This window comes from Panthera onca, chromosome A2, assembly GCF_046562875.1.
Source record: "Panthera onca isolate mPanOnc1 chromosome A2, mPanOnc1 haplotype 2, whole genome shotgun sequence".
Taxonomy (NCBI): Eukaryota; Metazoa; Chordata; class Mammalia; order Carnivora; family Felidae; genus Panthera; species Panthera onca.
The window spans coordinates 135,717,812-135,724,083 of NC_138340.1; the positions used below are offsets into that span (position 1 = coordinate 135,717,812).

A 6,272-nucleotide genomic window follows, 5' to 3' on the forward strand; every position below is an offset into this window, starting at 1 on the left:
GGCAGAGAGAGAGGGAGACACAGAATCCAAAGCACGCTCCCCGCTCTGAACTGTCAGCACAGAGCTTGAAGTGGGGCTCAAACTAACTGTGAAATCATGAGATGAGCCCAAGTTGTAAGCTTAACTGACTGAGCCACCCAGGTGCCCCGGTATCTGCTTTCTAATGAATGTTTTTTAAAACAAATATTTGATAAGTTTCTCAGGATCCACATAAGAGTGAAAATATGTGGTATCTGTCTTTCTCTGCATGACTTATTTCACTTAGCATAACACTCTCCATGGGGGAGGGGAAGAAAAAAAAAAAGTTAGGGAGAGAGCCAAACCATAAGAGACTCTTAAAAACTGAGAATAAACTGAGGGTTGATGGCAAGTGGGAGGGAGGGGAGTGTGGGTGATGGGCAATCAGGAGGGCACCTGTTGGGAGGAGCACTGGGTGTTGTATGGAAACCAATTGGACAATAATTTTCATATTAAAAAATAAAATAAATAAATAAAAATTTTTAATTAAAAATAAAAAAAACAAATATTTGAATGTAAAACAAAATTTCATCTAAGATTCTTGCTTTTATAATAACCCATTATTGAGGTTGAGGGAAAGTAGTTATCCCTCACCTACCTCTAATCATTGATGGCTATCATTATTTACCAAAAGGAACCTAAGAGTTGTGCATGGCCAATTTATAACAGGCTAAATTTTTTAAAGGTCCTTATAAAAATGATTATTAAAATGTACTCGGTTTGTAAATAGAAAAATAAAATTAAAAAATATAAAGTTACAACAAGAGCTTTTTTTTCTGTTCTCCACATCCATCCTCAAGGACACCAAAAAAACGTAAATCACAACCTTGAGTCAGAGTCAGATAGATCCAAATTGGAAGAAACCTTCAAAATCATCTAGTATGGCCCTTTAATTTTTCAGTACCTTCTGTAGAGATTTGATTAATTGTTCAAAGGATTAATCAAGGTCCTTCATGAAAACTCTCTCAGGTCCTCATGAATCCCTTGTTCTACCTAATGAACTTTAAAGTTTAATAATTTAATATTTTATTTATTTAATGAAAATCTTATCTGTTTGACCACAGGCTTTTGTTTGCTCATCTGCATTTGTCTAGATTTTAAAGATTACACTTTCTCTGTGTTGGCCATATAATAGGTTCTCAGTAGTACTTATTTTTCATTTATTTATTTAATCTTTGTAAAAACCCTCTGAAGTAGGTACTAATATTATCTCCATTATTCAGATAAAGAACTTGGAATCAGAGACTTCAGTAGTTTCCCAAAGGTCATTCTCAACTAGTAAATGGAGTAACCATTACTCAAACCCAAGTCCATGTACAGAGCCCAAACTCAACAATATATGATACTATTTCTCAATATATTAAGTGTGATAATTTATGAGATAACACTTAACACAGGACCTAGCATAAAAATATTTGTATTGATAAACATTAATTTAGTAGATAACTAATCTTTTTTTCTTCCGCCCCCCCCCCCCCCCCCCCCGCTCTGGTTTGATGGGAACTTTAAGCTTTTTGACTAATTGGCCAAAAAGTTTCTGTGAAATAAACTAAAAACTCTTCTGCAAGGAAAAAGGACTTTGGTGGGCAGAAAATGATGGAAGAAGGAAATAAAGACCAAAAAAGGGCTTGAGGAACTCCAAAGTCCAAAAAACTAGGGGATCATTAGGAAGCATGGTTCAAGAGAGAAACTATTATGTGGGTATTGGCCCATGGTCAGAGAGAAAGGCCATTGAAAGGGGCCTTATTTGGATGATCAGGAACCTGGATGGACAGTGTTTGCAAGCTGATTACATATATTTTCCACAGTACCAGTTCCTTTTCTTTGTTTTTTGTCCTGATATTATCAACGTATTCCATTCAGTGACTCTAGGAGTTCGAAAATCTTAAATGAAAGAAATGTAGATACGTATTTTGGTGGTGATGAGGGTAGCAGTCACAGTGGTGGCAGTGGCGGTGGTGGTGGTGAGCATTCGAACCTCTTACAGTTCTTGAGAGGAACTTGAACTGAACTGGGGTTTCTGGTTAGGCAAGGACACCACCATCGCATCATCATCATCATCATCATCATCATCATCATCATATTTTTACCAATTCTTGCCAAAATCTACATATCTATTATAGTACTGTGTCAAAGGTTCAAAATAGTCAAAGTAGAACCAAAGAATCACTGTAGTAATAATTAGCACAAATTTATTATGCACACACCAAACAGGACAATTTGCAAACCAGGAGCATTTGGACCAGAACATGGAATGAAGCTGAGTGGTATATTGTTATAAAACAGCTTACATAGGGAGAAAGCAGTGACTGTTTATTCTTCATAGTGATTGGTTACAATATTAAAATTTTCAGTGGTTACCTCACATCAACCATGGGAAACAGTTCAAGTTTTGCTTAGCATTTCCAGAAGCACCGGCAAGGAATGATCCAGGTTAAGTTAGCCTTGCAAAATAAGCTAAATTAAGCTTTGCCTACCTGACTAAACTGGTTTGTCTACTGAAGGAACCTTCAAGACTGGTCTCTGTCTGTCCTTGATTTTAAGAACTACTATATAGTATTATTAGATATTGGAGGTAAAAATAAGTTAATAAGGTATGAATTGCCTTTGCCTTCAAGTAACAGAGTACTTTCTGTCTGTTTGGTGTTAAATATTTGGAACAACATAGTTGCCCCCTACCCCTTACAGGTATGGTCTCCGCTAAGATTAGCTGGATGAAATGTCTCTTCAGCCTGTGTTTCCTAGTTGTTTTATGCAGTTTTCTAACTTTGGGTCCATTGTCTTTGGCTTTGTCACTCCTTATTCACTTTCTGTTCCAGCATGGTTTTCACTGCTCCCATCCTCGCTCCATGCACCGGGGGTGTCACTCGATGTTAAGGACCCCATTTCCTTTACAGTATCTGATGATTTCCTTCTGACTAAACGTAGGGATTCTGATTCCAGCCCTCAGTGTTCAGCTGAAAGGCAGCGGGGGGGGGGGGGGGGGGGGAGAGAGCTATTCCGAGATTATTTGAGGTACTTGATGATTATAGAAGGAAAAGATTTCAGAAGTTACATGGTACTTTTGTTTTGGGGACACCTGGGTGGCTCAGTTGGTTAAGCATCTGCCTTTGGCTCAGGTCATGAGCTCCCGGTTCACGAGTTCAAGCCCCACATCTGACTCTATGCTTTCAGCACAGATCCTACTTCAGATTCTCTCCCCCGACCCCTGCCCCTGCCTCACTTGCATACACACACTCTCTCTCTTAAAATAAATAAATAAACTTTAAAAAAAAAAAAAAGGAAGGTACTTTTGTTTCAAATAAAAAACCTAGGCCCAGAAAAGTTAAGTGTCATGAGGCCAGTGACACGGGTCACTCAAGGGCAGAACAGGGAGTTTTATTTCAGTTTCTGTGCTCTATTTACCATAGCACAAAATACCACAATATATCATGTTTTAATAAGACTGTTGAGAAACAAGGAAGACAGGGGCAGGAACATCCTGCCTCACTTCTCAAATTACACCACACAGGTGCTACATATTTCACTCGTTCCTATTTCATTACTAACAAGGACAGTTTTGAAAATTCCAGGGTAAATTGTCGGAAATGTCTGAACAATAAACTGGTTTGACAAAACCAACTCATGCTGAGTTTGCTTTAAAAAAATATTTTAGTGAAAATATTATTATATTTGGACTTAAATACCCCTTGGAGGATTTGTCAAGAAGGAAATAGAACATTGATTGTTTAGGCCCCTTGAAGACACAGAGGTCCAGAAACCAAATGAAATTGATCAGTTTGTTTTCTCCTTCCAAAGAGAAAAAAAATGCCCCAAATCGATGTGTGGTCATCATGGAAAGAATTCAGTTGTAAACCAGGCTTACTTGAATACCTGTGGGCTGTTTCCAGTTCAGAGCCAAGGAGATACACCAGAATTTTCTGGATTAAAAATGAAGTCATGTGTTTAAAAGAGTATATTGATCTCTTTAAAAACGAAACAAAAAAAATCCTGCTGGGATTTTTGTTAGGGTTGCTTTAAATCTGCAAATTTAGCAAAAGTTGACTCAATAGATGGTCAATATTAAATCTTCCTGCCACGATCATGCTGTATCTCTGTGTTTATTTAGGTCTTATTTAATTTGTCAGCAATATTTTGTATTATTCACTGTATAGGTATTATGCTGGTTATATATATTCCTAAATATTTCTTATATTTGATGCTATCACAAATGCCATTGTTTTCCAATTGTTTATTGGCAGAATATAAAAATACGATTGATTTTTATATACTGATCTTATATGCTGGAACCTACTAAATTCACTTATTAGTTCTAGTAACTCTTTTGTAGATTCCTTAGGATTTTCTGTGTATATGATCTGTCATATGCAAATAATGACAGTTTAACTTTTTCCATCCCAATATGTAGACCTTTATTTTATGTATGTGGGCCTTTTTTAGGTAAAAATGGTGAGAGTATACATCTTTGCCTTCTCCTGATTTTAGGAGAATACATTAAGTCTTTCACCACTAAATATGATGCTGTGTATAGGTTTTTCCTAAATGTCCTTCATCAGGTTCAGGTAGTACCCTTCTATTCCTAGTTTGCTGAGAGTATTTGTCATGAATGAGAATTCAATTTTATCAATACCTTTTCTGCCTCTATTGAGATGATCCTGTGATTTTCTTCTTTATGTGGTAAATATGTTGAATTGTACTGATTAATTTTCCCCCAGTTTTATTGAGATATAATTGACCTATAACATTGTGTAAATTTAAAGTATACAGCATGATAATTTAGTATACATATATTACACAATGGTTACCACAATAAGTTTAATTAGCACATCCATCACCTCATATTATTACAATTTTTGTGTGTGTGATAAGAACTTTTATTATCCACTGTCAGTAACTTTGAAGTATACAATATAGTATTATTAAGTATAGTCACCATGGGGCGCCTGGGTGGCTCAGTCGGTTAAACGTCTGACTTCAGCTCAGGTCACGATCTCACGGTCCGTGAGTTCGAGCCCCACGTCGGGCTCTGGGCTGATGGCTCAGAGCCTGGAGCCTGCTTCCGATTCTGTGTCTCCCTCTCTCTCTGCCCTTCCCCCATTCATGCTCTGTCTCTCTCTGTCTCAAAAATAAATAAACATTAAAAAAAAAATTAAAAAAAAAAAGTATAGTCACCATGCTATTATGTGTTACATCCCAAGAACTTTTTTATCTTACTGGAAATTTGTACCTTTTAACCACTTTCACCCTTTTCCACCAGCCCCTAAATCTTGCCTCTATCAACCAAAAATTTGTTTATATGAGTTTGGTTTTTTTACATTCCACATATACATGAGATCACACAGTATTTGTCTTTCCCTGACTTATTTCACTTAGCATAGTGCCCTCAAGTTTTATCCTTCTTGTCACAGATAGCAGTATTTCCTTCTTTTTTTTATAACTTAATAATTCCTATTGTACACATTTACTATATTTTCTCTATCCATTCATCTGTCGATGAATGCTTAAGCTGTTTCCATGTCATAGCTATTGTTTTTTGTTGGTTTGTTGTTGTTGTTGTTGTGAGAACCATTTAATGTGGGCACTCCAGGCCTGGGCAGTGTGGGGGGTGCCCTGCAATTGGGCAGGCAGGCCAGGCAGGCAGCCCCAGGTGTTTGGGGCTGGCCTAGGCATGTCAAGGGGAGGACCCAGGTGGGCAGGTCCACCAGGGGACCTGTCAGCCAGACCTTGAGAAGGTATCTAAGCCAGCTGGTGAGTGCCCAGGTCAGAGCCTAATCTAGGGAGGCAGGGTTGGGGCTGGTTGGGGGCTCTAAGAGCCTAAGGACTGCCATCACTAGGGGCCTCCCCAGGCTTCTGCTGGAACTCAGGCTGTCTCTACCAGTTGGACTCAAGCAGCTTCTGGAGGCAGGCTTGGAGGTGGTCGTTCTTCTCCTCCAGGTGGTCCAGACAGGAGTTGATCTGGTCCAACATGGAGTTGATGGCAGCACCAAAGCTGACATCCTCACCTGCCTCCACTGGCATGCCCAAGTCCCCACTGGGGCCTGACATTGTGGGCTCACAGGGCCAGTGCCTCCTAACAATGAAATGCGGGACCCTGGTGCCCACAGCTGGTGTGGGGCAGAAGGTGGAGCTGACAGATCCATATCTTAGTTAACGTAAATAATGCTGCAATTAACATGGAGGTACAGATATCTTTTTGAGTTAATGTTTTTATTTTCTTTGGCTAAATCATCAGAAGTGGGATTGCTGGGTTGTAT

The 6,272-nt window shown here is 38.7% G+C and overlaps 1 pseudogene; it reads right to left on the bottom strand.

The window, feature by feature from the left end:
- Positions 1 to 5,832: 5,832 nt before the first annotated feature.
- Positions 5,833 to 6,063, bottom strand: LOC132674948 (bublin coiled-coil protein pseudogene; annotated as a pseudogene).
- Positions 6,064 to 6,272: the final 209 nt, after the last annotated feature.